The 14060-nt window shown below is 38.3% G+C and overlaps 1 long non-coding RNA gene across 3 annotated transcripts in view; it reads right to left on the reverse strand.

The window, feature by feature from the left end:
• Positions 1–14060, reverse strand: part of LOC119617932 — a 36449-nt gene that overhangs the window by 9318 nt on the left and 13071 nt on the right. For all 3 annotated transcript variants that reach the window (XR_005234399.1, XR_005234398.1, XR_005234397.1), the window contains one exon: positions 8811–8936. This is a non-coding gene — a long non-coding RNA (uncharacterized LOC119617932). The remainder of the gene's footprint in view (positions 1–8810; positions 8937–14060) is intronic.

Genomic DNA, 14060 nt, shown 5'->3' on the forward strand with positions numbered 1-14060 from the left:
TGCCCCCCGGCTCTGGAACTCTCTCCCAGATTATTTGAGAGCTCCCCAACCATTGATTGATTTTAAAAGAGGCTTGAAGACTTTTTTATTTAAGCAAGCCTATTCTGCCTCTACATGTTTTTTATGATGTTGTTTTTATCTCTGATTTTTTATCTTTGATTTTAATTGCACTGTGTAGCACTTTGAGATTTTTGTTAATGAAAAGTGCGGTATAAATTGGATTTATTATTATTATTATTATATGTTGGAATACATGCCAGAATATAATGATGTACAGTTTCTGTGATTACTTGTTACACATTTGGTGTTTTTATCTCTGGTCTGTGACTAATAAAATGTATACTGTATCTCAGTACATTGCCAGAAATTGAATTCATTAAAGCTAAATGAGCTGAAAATCTGATGCCATACATTACAAATCAAACCATTTATCACTGTACTGATTTTAGCTAGACTGGCTGGACCCATAATGACATCAAACACAGACAGAAATTTTAGGTTTTGGGCCCCTTGAGTGTTTTGGCCCTCATATGAACCACTTAATTAGTTTGTTTTGTCATGCAATTCATTTAGCACTCCTTTACCAACAAACCATTCTTTACCAATGAATCCTAAAAACATAGGTAGTAGTTGATGAAAGATAAAAATGTCTCAATTGCACTATATTTTATTGACCACTAGATGTTCTACTCAAGCACAGTTTCATTGAAGCATTCCAGTATTGAACCATGTTGAGAATCGAGTGTTAAAGCTTTAACAAAGCCTTGATCAGCCATCACTAGAGGCAGGGGCTGAGGCATTCAAGAGCAGAATCTAATTTAAAGATGGGTTAGGCAGAGGCAGAACATGGAATGGGCAGACAGGTCAATAACTTGAGGCACAAAAATAGGACCAGTAACAACAGAATGTCTGTCTAGAAGAGAATAGGTGAAACAGGTGAGCATATATGTTGAATGCCACAGGTGCAAGCAATGAGATAAGGAGTGAAGTGAGAGCTGCAGTGAGGGAGGTGCTTAAAGCGAACAGAATTCAAACCATTACAGTACATTTCAACCATTAATAAAATACTAATTAACCTTTAATCACAGTGTAATCTCAGTTTTAATCACAATACAATTTAGCATTTATTCATGACACAATTCACACTTTATTTATGACATAAATCAACCTTTAATCCCAATAAAATGCAACATATAATCATGACTCAGATTAAAAAGATTTTTTGAAGTGACATTCTATGAGATCAATCAATATTCTATCAATAGTTACATCTGCCAAAGAGGTTGTGTTTTCAGTAGTGTCTGTGTGTGTGTTTGCTAGGTTACCTAGAAACTAATGAACAGATTTTGATTAAATCTCCAGGAAATGTTGAGGGTTGTCACAAAAACAAGTGATTACATTTTGATGGTGGTCTGGATCATACAATTTTTTTAATGACCCTATTGCCTTGGCAGAGGTTGGTGCTCTCTGAGTGCTCCTAGCTCTTAGCTGGGACATTATTCAAAGAACACAGTAAGAAGAAAAGGTCTGAAGTCTAGGCTAATGGCTAGCCAAACAAGGGCCTATTTTCTATGCTTTTAAAGGTGAACTGAAATCAAATCTAAAAAAATTGACATTACATGAAGGTTATTCAGGCACACACATTCACACAAATTGCAGTGTAGAAGCCTAAATTCAATTTTGGTTTGTTCATACCTTCAGGATGGAAGAAGGCGTCATCAGACCTTTATGACCTAACCCTAACTAACTCGCAATCATTTATTGTTGCTTAAGGTCAAACCTGAGTTACCACCAGGGGTATTTCAGAAGGATGATTAGTATGCAAATCGCCGCTGGAGACAGGTGCAATACCTTGAAGATATCTTCTGGAAACGCTGGTGCAAGGAATATCTCTCACAATTTCAAGAACGTCAGTTATGGTCTTCACCTAGAAGAAATTTCTGTGTTGGTGATGTGGTTTTGATTGTGGACGACACCTCTCCCAGAAATTCATGGCCACTTGGAAGAATTGTGGAGACTTTCCCCGACAGAAATGGCTTCGTTCTGCAGGTGAAAGTAAAGACCAAGACCAACGAGCTTTGTCACCCTATAACAAAGCTATGTCTTCTGCAGGGATCAGAAGATAACTGATAAAGGATTCTACATTCAAGACCTTGTTCATGAGGTGAAGGACAATTCACTTGGTTTCTTTTCTTAGCAAATGTGATATTATTTAGGCTTTGTTTTAATTGCTTCAAGGACATTGATAACAAGTAGGGGCCAGTAATGTAGAAGCCTAAATTCAGTTTTGGTTTGTTTGTACCTTCAGGATAGAAGAAGTTTATATTTCTTCCCTTACAAAAAAATCCCACGAAAAATCACATGTGACTCACATGGGAATCACATGTGAAAACATGTGACTTTTGGGGGGATTATGTGAATCACATGTGAAAAATGGGAATCACATGTGGAAATATGTGATTTTTGGGGGGATTATGTGAATCACATGTGGAAAATGGGAATCACATGTGATCACATGTGAATTTCGTGGGATTTTTTTGTAAGGGTTGTGATTACTTAAGTTTATTAGGAGAAAAATGACTATTTACTGAATAAAACTTGTCATGCATTAGGATGTGTAATATTATACACTATACTAAGGCCCTAGTGGGTTTGCATGTATGATTGTTTGCTGGACAGTTGAGGAGTTTTGGGGTGTGGCTATAGGCAGAGAGAGTTGGGCAGATGGAGTGGAGCATAGTTTTTTGACCTCATTCATATTTTTTGTTACTCTTTATTGTTTTGTGAATAAGTTATGACAGTATCGTTTTATTTTTTCAAGTAAACGATTGAACTCAATCAAGATTATCCAGTTTTTCTTTTTTCTGGTCACTATGTGGAAGGAAGGGGAAATACGGAGAGCGTCAAGCTTATGGCTGCATTCATTTGGAACCTACATGTAGGAACCTATTTTTCTGGCCTAAAACTTAAATAAACTGTTTTAAGCATTTAGGTCAATTTCCAAAGTGGGTGATTTGTGGGGAGGAGTTCAGACCTGGGTTCACGACAAGCGCTGTGCCCTGGCCGGCCAAGAACGCCACTACCGTCCAGTTGTGGCGTTGGAAATGGAAGAAGAAGCCTTATTTGAATATGAAGAAATGCCGGAAGACTTCACGGGAGTAATGGATATACAACCATACCAGTATGAACCTGAACCAACGGCTAGATCTCTGGATTCAGATGAAAACTCTTCAGATTCTGATTCTGATGAGCAATCAGGACCATCATGGCTGACAAAACAATGTGCATAACGACCGAGTTGGGAACATGGAACAGTAAGAACTGATCACCCCCAGATCATTGTCATGACATCAGTACATGACACTGCAAATCAGCATAAAGACGGCAGGAGAGCTAATGATGCTAACTCTAAGCTAACCCAATTCTAACCAGATGCTAACTATTTAAAAACGTGAGCACGCTTGAGAATAGCGTTCATAAACTCTCAGACCAGAGTAAACTAATCAACAGCAGTTTCAGACTATGACATTTGTTTAATCACACATGGATTGTCTATATTTATTCATCAATAACAAGTTGCTCTGAATCACAAACTAATCTCAAGCTGTCGGCCTGTAAGCAGCTCATACCTTTTAATAACAGTGCATGTTCATGAAGTCACGTTTGAAGTAAAACTTCACGTTTCTTGTCTCTTTCTCTGTAGCAATGTCCTCCTCTCCTTTCTTTTAAAATTAAGAAGTTAGGACTGCTGCTGGCAAAAGATCCCGTTTTTCTTTTTTTGGATGAAGCTAGTCCACCGCATTTATGAGGGTTGGAACTCATGGGGGCTTCCCTTTGAAGTTATTTGAACCCGAGTTCTGATAGTAATTCCCACATTGGAGCTTATGGATCCAAATCAAAGGAAAGTATTTATCTTTCGGGAAGTCAATGAATGAAACTCCAGTGGTATTTTCTGGCGGGTTCAAACAATTAATTCCAACACACTGAACTATATTGTACCGGTATTCATATACTCACTGATGAATGGTTGAATGCTGTGAACCTCAGCAGCTTCGTGGACGTCACACATCAGGGGGGTCACAGAAAAAGCCGAAAACACCTGAGTGGTTTCTTCAACGTTCGTTTTTTTTTTTTAAATAGTATTTTTGTTGTTGTTGTTGAAAATTTTACAATAAGCATATTTTATGATTTTCTTTTAACTGATGTTGGCTTCAAACCCCTCCAGTTCAGCTGTAAGGCTTATAAAAGGCTTATATGGGCATAAAATAATCTTTTTCTTAAAATTGTCATACTGGTGAAAATGAACACTACATTAGGTAATATTAAACCTCTATACTTTTGCATGTCACTGCTTGTTTAGTTTGTTGCTGTTTTCTTAACAGTTTTACTATGTGAAGGTATATGCGTGAAGCATAGACCATGTAAATGTCTAAGTCCTGACACTGCTGAAAGTATCAACTGCATGGAGTTGAGCAACTTTTTCAGACTAATTAGATGCACTGATCAGGTGGTTTGTAATAAGCAGTTTCATGCTGCAGGTAAAACAAACAAACCAACAAATGCAGAAATCATGTTGTTCTTTACAAACATAACACTCTGGTATTTAAATTACATGAGCTCAACTGCAGCTTTTAACAGAAAATGTTTCCATATATAACAAAGATATACATGAAATTATAGATTGTATTAAAAACTTGCAATTCAGATTGTTGATGCTTCACTTTAGATTCTGAAGCATGGTTGCTTGGACAGAAAGCTCTTGTATTGCCATAGCAATGGTTCCTTTTTGTTGATGTTAGAGCTACCTAATATTTATAGAGGAGGAAAGAGAACACGTGAAAGATGGTATGATAAAGACAGTACCATCCCATGTATTTTGGACATTCCACAATCTAATTGACTTTTGCAAAACATCGCATCTTTAAACTTCATTGGCATTTGGCTGTTTGTGGTGTTACATCCTGGTTAGTAGACTAATCTGGCCTGTTACCTTTCCTGGCACTAAACACTAATTACTGACATTTCCCTTCAGGGGTCCTGTTGCATTGTGGGGGTTTCATTACCTTTTATTCCAGCAGTGGGAACACTCGCAAAAGGTCATATGCTGCATAGCACACAGTCTGCTTAATTGATGTGTCAACCTTTGTGTGTGTGTGTGAGGGAGGATTCCAATTCTGTGTGAATTACAGAGACTTTCATGTATGTGTTAAATCACCTTGCCATTTAACTAAATACAGTTTGACACATGAGAGGCAATGACCTTCCTGACATTTGTTTCATCTCCAAGTCAAGTTTATTTGTATAGCACATTTCATATGGCAGTCGTGGACTCAATGTGCTTAAAAAAAGCAAATACAGAGTTAAACATAAATACAATATACATAAATTTAAAATTATGTAAGAGCACATAAAACATGAAACTGCAAAAAACAAACAGCAATAATTAAAGGCTTCGCTTTTTCATGGAGGAATGCATACTGCCCGCTGCCTTTGGTCAACCCTTGAAAAAAGTAATGTGCATTCTTGTGCAAAAATGCATTTCACATGATCTTACATGATCTGTTAATGCTTGGGGTGTGTATTGTGAACGACTGACAGTTACTACCATACCAAATTTTGTCTCAATATCTGTTTAATTCACTGAGGTATAGCCATTTTGGTGATTGCTACTGTTGATAAGCTGGGCAGTCAACTTGACTTGTCTCCAAAAGTTAATCAGTTGTAGATGTATAGCCAGTGATAAATTTTTGAGAGTTTCAATGAAATCCGTATTTAGGTATTTAGGTAATTAGGTATTTTGTGAACAGACAAACACGGTTGACTTCAACAGTTGTTGCCAGAGTTTTGAGTAAGATGTTGTGCAATGTGTTGGGATCAAAGTATGTGTTGGGGACATAACCCAGCTACTACCACACCAAAGCTTAGCACAATATCTGCAAAATTGGCTGAGTTGTAGCCATTTCTGTGTTGACTGAGGTCACTTGGATGTGGCGGCCATCTTGAATTTGGTTTAGTCCAAATGTTAGTCAGTGGTAGACATACATCCAATGATTATTTTCTGGAAGTTTAATTGAAATGCATCTAGTGGTTCATAAAATATTTTGCTGATAGACAGAGTTGATTCCAATAGTTTATGGTGAAGTTTTAAGCGAAGATCTTGGGCAAAACAGCACATGTATCTTTATCCAAAATGTAATTTCCCTAAAATCATTACCCTTTCTATTGGATTAAAGAAAAACAAAAACAACCCAAAAAACCCCCAGTATTTTTCCTAAATATTTCCTGGTACATATGAAATACTCCTGGTCAAGTCATACATCTGCCAAGTTTCCTTTTGAAGCTTTGGCCACCATGTATCCATTGGGGTAGCTAGAAAAAGAGTTTCCAAGTGAACCTGAATGACAGTAGATGAGCCCCAAAAGCACTTGGAGAACACAAACCCCCGACAAGGCCATGGCATAATAAAAAAAATAATATAAAATAGTCCAATCTGGATTGTGATCTTGATCACCACCAAAATTTAGATCACTTGTTTTTTTGTGACAACTCCAACATTTCACAAAAATTTCATCACAATCTGTTAATTAGCTTTCAAGTATTCTTGCCAACAGACAAACAAACCAACTGGCACTACTGAAAACTGTCAAAGTCGTAATGTAGAGTCAGATCCAGAGAGAACGCAGACTACATGAGGAGCTTAATACAAAAAAAATAAATAAATAAAACAACTTAAAGAGTTATTGAAAGAAAACAATGCTGATGTGGCAGCAACAAACTTAAAGCAAACCACGAGAAAGGCAATGAGGAGAACCAGACAGTCCATATGAGAAACAATCATTCACTGAAAGGAATTTAGGCAGACAGGTAAATAAGGACTTATCAGAAGATTGGTAGTAGCTGTGATTAATGAGATAGGTGTGAGTGGGCGCGGCCGGCTGACCATGGAAATATACTGAGAGAGGGAGAAGTGGCTGGGGGCACAGAGAAAGGAACTCAACACAAGGAAATAACATAATAAGAACGAAAAAAGAAAATAACCTAGAACAGTGAACACAAAACTGTCAAAAACATTGTGACAGAAATCATAACTTCCTTGGTGCAGGTAACAAATGGAAACTGGAGCAATGTTTACTTGTATGTAGAGGTTGGCCAATATGGGTTTTACTATGACCAATATTTAGTAATCAAGGTTGCTGGTGGCTGATATCCAATTTTTTTATTTTGCAGATACTTTTTTCCCATCTGACAAAAATATAAAAACTTAACAAATGTGGTTGGTGAATTGCACATGTGCTACAGCAGTTTAAACTTCAAACCACCACCGAATTTAAGCCTGCAAGGGAATCTCCTGGACAATTGGAAGACATGGCTTCAGTGCTATGAGCTATTTGCTATTGCTAGCGGCGTGACAGAAAAATCAGGAGTGCAGTGCGCAACATTTCTACATGTTGCGGGGGAAGAAGCCATTAAAGTGAGTAACACGTTTGTGAAATGAGAAAGACAAAAATAACTCCACTAAAGAAAAAATTTCAAGATTATTGCGAGCCCAGGAAAAATCTCCCTTACGTCAGGCATGTTTTTCACACGTGCACAAGGTCCATCAGAATCAATAGACGCCAATGTGACAGACCTTAAAAACAAGGCGAGATGATGTGAATTTGTGTGATTCATTAATTCATTATTGATAGAATCGTCTGTGGAATATGTGATGATCAAGTAAGATCCAGAGGGACTCAGATTACTCAGAGAAGCTGATCTCACACTGACCAAAGCACCCGATGTGTGTCGTGCTAGTGAGCTGACCTTAACCCAAGTGAAGGTTATGCATAAAGAAGATGAGGTGCAGAAAATTAGCAAAAACCAAGGATATGCAAAATAAGTGTCCAGTAAGAAGAAAATTTACTGTGACAGGTGTGGATATAAGCATGATCTGAAAAAGTGTCCAGCCTATGGTCAATCATGCAAGAAGTGCGAAAAGAAAAATCATTTTTGCAAAGTTGTGCAGGTCAAGCAGCCAAAAGAAAACACAAAAGATGCATGTTGTTGAACAAAAGTGATGAAGAGATGTTTATTGGAGCTGTCGAAGAAAACAAAGTTCAAGCTGTTGAAAAAGCATCAAGTGGCAATGAAAGATGGACTGTGGAACTAATAATAAATAAGAATAAAGTTAAATTTCGAAAAGATACAGGAGCTGACTTTAATGTTATTTCAGCAAAAACATTGAAGGCCCTGGAAGTTGAAAGAAAGCTTCAAGCTTCACACTGCAAGTTAGTGGCTTACTCTGGCCACAAGATGGAGCCATTGGGCAAGAAATCACTCACATGCCAGGATAAGGGTCAAAAATACAAAACTGACTTTGAAATGATACGGGAGCATGCTCCAGCCATACTGGGAAGAGAGACATGCACAAAATTAAAAATGGTGAAAAGGATCTACAGTATGGAAAAACCTGAAGTCATACCAAAAGAACATGAGCATCTCTTTACAGAGCTTGGATGCTTGCCAGGGAAACACACCATAAAACTGGACCCAGATATGAAAACCTGTGATTCCTGCACCAAGAAGGATCCCAGTTGCTCTCAGGCATAGAGTCATAGAGCAGCTTCATAAGATGGAACAATCAGAGATTATCATAAAGCAGTCAGAGCCAACTCAGTGGGTGAACAGCTCGGTGACAGTTGTCACTCCAAACAAAATAAGGACTTATGGATCCCAAAAATCTTAACACAGCGATAAGAAGGGAACATTAGTAGCAGATCAATCGGCGATTAGAACAATAGTAAATCAACTTCAGGAGGAACTGCCCTCACCTTGAGTTGATTGTCTTTGGAGCAAAGGGCAGCATCTCTTTCCCAGATCATCTCTTTTCGCTCAGCGACAAGCTTTCTTTGTTCGGTTTGGGTAAGCCTTTCTGTCATCTCCTCTGCACCTGGGTCCTAAACACAGAGATGAAAATAAATAAACTATATGCATATAAAAGACAAACAACTGAGCCACATTTAGTCATGTTTTCATGATTAGAGTCTTAGTGCTAAAATGATCCTGGCATTTACGGTTAATCTGTTTTATAAAAAGACAAACAAACTCAAACAAAGTCAGACTACAACTTTTTTGTTGTGTGACACAAAATAAAAATCCAGTTTATTCTTGTTTCCCATAACAAAAAGAATTCAAATTTTATTTAATTAAAGTTCAGGGTTTTGGGGTGCACAAAGATGTTTAAAGTGTTTATTTAATAAAAAGAGTTTGCGTTCCGTGAGTAACATATAGGATCTGCTGATGAGAAAAGAAAAAGATCTGGGACAAAATACAGAAAAAGAAGAGCTGAATGCAGAACAGAAAAGAGCTAACTGGAAATGTGATAATTCTTTCAATCAAAAGCACAAATGAGCTTAATTTCTACAGAACTGTATCATGACTGAAAGAACAAGATTTTGGATTGAAGTGGCTGAAATGGCTCTCTCTGTAGGGTGGCTGGGGTCAGCCTGAAGATGGTATCTCACTGGGCTGTGACTATTGTGACTAGTTGGAGACTCAAATTTGCAAAAAAAAAAAAAATTAAAGGCAAATTTTCCACTACAATCTCACTAAATTCTGAATGTGTACAACCAAGTGACTAGATAGCCATGTAGCTGCCTTTTGTGCACACGGATTTTGAAAATGAATAAAAAGCAAAAAACAGATGGATGAATCTTCTGTCTTTATCTATCCCATCATCCTCCTTGGTCACATAAAACCTCTGTATATCCTTCTTCACTAAATCATAACCCTCTTTTTGGTCTTCCACTTTTCCACCTTTCTGACAGCTCCATATTCAAAAAAAAACTTTTGTTCAATGTATCTACTGTCTCTCCTCTGCACATATCCAAACTACCTCAGCCTCTCTAACTTTGTTAGTTGCAGTACATCAAAGGAACAGCTCAGGTTCAGAAACAAATGAAAGACTTAACTAAAAAAAATGTTGCTTTTTAACTAATTTAGGGAATGTTAAAAAGTTATGCATTTCTACTGGAATCAAAGAAAGAAAAGCAAAGAGGAGGAGGATGCCAGGCAGACTGAGAATGGTTCAGTGACTCATCTTCACGGGATGCAGAAGCTTGAATTGTTTAAATAAATAAATCTGAGCTCAGTAGTTTCACTAACTCCATTTTATCTGAACATGTAACCCAATGTTAAGCTTTCAGAGGTAAACCTGTGTGGCACAAAAATAAACATGACTTGTGTGGTGAGATGGTGTTCCATGCTTCCCACTTTATGTGCACCAGGTGTGAGTAGAAGCGCACTGCTGATTGGTGGGCAGGGCAGGCTGCTGCTGCTGTATGTGTCTTTGTTCCTCCTGCTGCATGTCAGCTGTCCGTGTGGCTGGTCTGCTCTTGATCTGCTCATCTGAGATCCATTGTTGCTCTGCTGGTGTTATCGGCTGCAGCTGAAGTCTTTGTAGTGCGCGGCTTCTGCCTGTTTCCACCCACTGATCTGCTCCCTTCTCTGGTAGCCTGTGCTTCCTCTCCTGGGCATAGGCACGCTCGGCTGTGTTGTCTTGCCCTGTTTGGTTCCACTTCGTTTTGGCTTGTTTCAGTGTACAACATCTTAAGAGTTTGGACTCGACCCCACGGCAACTACTGCTGTGATTTTAGCAGCAAATTGAAAGGGCGGTGCATGTCACCTCTGATCCCCCTGTACTAAAGTGCAGTGCGGCACTGTAACAGTTTGTTCCACCATTGAAGTGTGTTTTACTTTCTTTGCCTTACATTTGATTTATTTGTTTTGATTTACTGTTTTTCTTTTTGGTTTGACTTGCTTGTTTTGTGTTATCGCATGTATTTGTTGTGGAATAACTGAATTATTTGTCCTTGCCTCATGCCTTTCTTGTCCTTAGGATCGAGTTGCATGTCTGAAAGGTGGCTTTAATTAGTATTACCTGTTTTAACTGAATTGTTAATAAAATACTATATTTTTGAGAGAAGTCAGTCTGTTATCCAAGTGCATTTTTTTTAACCTGGGGTGTCCTGATTTGTTGAGTAATAACTCTCAACTAGTGTTGCGCAAAACAAAAACTTTCAGAAAAACCCCTTCTTCTCTCTCCTTTCTGGCCACACTTGGTCAAATTTAAAGATATTTAGCTAAACTTTGGTGTTTTGTCATAGCTGAGAGTTACCTCAGCATATACATTTTGACCTACACTGCTGAAAAAATTGTTTCTTCTCATCACAAGATGATTTTTGTCTAAAACTCTGGCATGAAAGGTAGCAGGTGATTTGCATTCCTTCCTAGGAAGTAATTAATTCCAAAAGATGTTTTAAAAGTATTTAGAAACAGTTCACCTCAAATTTGAACTAAAATGAAGAATTTACACTTCCTGGTCAAAAAACATCGCCACCTGGATTTAACTAAGCAAATAGCTACAAGCCTCCTATTGGATAATTACTGCATGGGCAATTATGTTTCAGTTGGCAACAAGTTATTTACGGTAACCCTAAATGGTGCAATGAGTTGCTTCTCATTTCTTAAACAACCATGTCGAAAGACACATTCCGTGGTTGTGGAAAAGGTGTCAGTCTGTTTGAGAAGGGTCAAATCATTGGCATGCATCAAGCAGAGAAAACATCGAAAGAGTTTGAAGAAACCACTCAAATTGGGTTGAGAACTGTCAAAAGCATTATTAAAAACTGGAAGGATACTGGGAACCCATCGTCTTCGAGGAAGAAATGTGGCCAGAAAAACATCCTGAATGATCGTGATCTGTGATCACTTAAACGTTTGGTGAAATTACATGGAAGAAAAACAACAGTAGAACTCAGGGCTACGTTTAATAGTGAAAGTAAGAGCATTTCCACACACACAATGCGAAGGGAACTCAAGGGATTGGGACTTAACAGCTGTGTAGCCTTAAGAAAACCACTAATAAGTGAGGCAAACTGGGAAAAAGGCTTCAATTTGCTAGGGAGCATTATTTTGCCTGAGCTACCAGATTTACTTTGTGTCTGGACTTGGTTCAATAAAACGTTGCATGGTGGAATCTATTCTGGACTCTTTATGTTGCATGTCCGGCACAGTGAAACCGGACCGTAACATTCCCTGATAGCACAGGCATATTCCAAGATGACAATGCCAGGATTCATTGGGCTCAAATTGTGACAGAGTGGTTCAGGGAGCATGAGACATCATTTTCACACATTATCGGCCACCAAAGAGTCCAGACCTTAACCCCATTGAGAATCTTTGGGATGTGCTGGAGAAGGCTTTGCGCAACAGTCAGACTCTACCATCATCAATACAAGATCTTGATGAAAAATTAATGCAACACTGGATGGAAATAAATCTTGTAACATTGCAGAAGCTTATTGAAACAATGCCACAGCGAATGAGTGAAATATTCGAGTGTGTAACCTTTTGTTTTGGTGGCAACTTTTTTTTGGCCAGGCAGTGTATGATCATCATTTAATACCCAACCTTTTTTGTGTGTGGTTTTCTGCAGAAATTGGTGAATTTGAGGCAGCAGAAAAAGGAGATGCTAAAAGACAGATGATTCACATGAGCAACACTACAATTTAGAAATGATTTCAAAGGTACAGTAGAAAACTCACAGAATGTTAAACACCTGTTGGATTCTGAATTTGTTGATCGGCCGAGAACAGTATCCAACAGTAAGTAAATTCCTCAACAGAATAAAGAGGTAAAAGAACTTGTGGAGAAGGCTGAGAAAGAGATGAAGGAGGTGTGAGAACAAGAGGAAACAATCGAGAGGATAAAGCAGGAGCACAATGAAATGTTCCAGAGGAAAAAAGAAATGGAGGCCAAGATTCAAAAGCATAAACCATACTATGACTTCATGGAACGGGCATGCAATCTAACAAAGGTGTGAGGATTTGAGTTTTTATGTTCCGATTTGTTTGTTGAGTTATTGTTTTAGTTTGGTTTTTTCCTGTTTGTGTTGTTCTCAGTATTCACTCCTCCCCTGTCACTCTTTTGCCTTCCTTGCCAGGCCCATCTCCACCTGTCTGTCATTATCCCCACTCACCTGTTTCCACTTACCTTGTCAACCTCAGTGTTCAAATACCTGGTCACTTCTCTCACACCCTGTCGGATCATTGCTTGTTGTTTGCTGTTCTAGGTTTCTTTGTTTCCTTGCCATGCCATGTATTGGATTTTTGTTATGTTTTGTTATGTTATGTTAGTTGCTGCCACGTCAGCTTTTGTTTTGCTCTTTTTCTTAGTTTAATAAATTAGTGTTGTTTTAAGAATGAGTCTGCATTCTGGGTTCATCTCCGTCTCCACGTTACATGACAAAAGGTACTTAGCATAAATATGTAAGTATTTTTGTGTGTGTGTGTGTGTGTGTCAGTGAGTGAGTGAGTGACTGAGTGTGAGAGAGAGAGAGAGGTGGCTTTGTAATTTTTTCAGGCTTGATGCAGTTTTGTAAATAGTAACAACTTTTGTTTTTATTTTATAAAGGAATGAAAATAGCAAAGTTTGTAAGTTACCATTTATTAAAGTGACAACTGACAGTAATTTGGGAACATATTAACTTTTAAAGTGTCTGAGATTCACTGCATTATTACTCTGAGTATGTGTCTGTTCCAATTCAAAAATGTAGATGAGCTTACAGACCATTTTGAGAGTCAGCTCCAAATCAGAGACCAACTCATTCAGAAGGAAAAACAGAAGAAGGAACATCTGGAACAGCAGAAGAAAAAGCTGCACAAACTGGAGGACCAGCATGAGCTGATGTACATTGGGAAAAACTATGTGCTGGCCCAGCTCATGACAGAGCTGGAAGAGGCTCAGGCTGAAGCTCTCTTCTGGACACAAGGCTGCAGATAACTAGGTCTGTGTTTGAAATATTAACATAATATAATATATATAAAATAATATATATAAATAATAAATTCCCTTCTCACCCTCCGCGGGTGGTCTTTGTTTCATCCTCTGAGCTCGGGTCCTCTACCAGAGGCCTGGGAGCTTAAGGGTTCTGCGCAGTATCTTGGCTGTGCCTAGAACTGCACATTTCTGGACTGAGATGTCTGATGTTGTTCCTGGGATCTGTTGTAGCCACTGCTCCA

This window comes from Kryptolebias marmoratus, linkage group LG18 (assembly GCF_001649575.2).
Source record: "Kryptolebias marmoratus isolate JLee-2015 linkage group LG18, ASM164957v2, whole genome shotgun sequence".
NCBI lineage: Eukaryota > Metazoa > Chordata > Actinopteri > Cyprinodontiformes > Rivulidae > Kryptolebias > Kryptolebias marmoratus.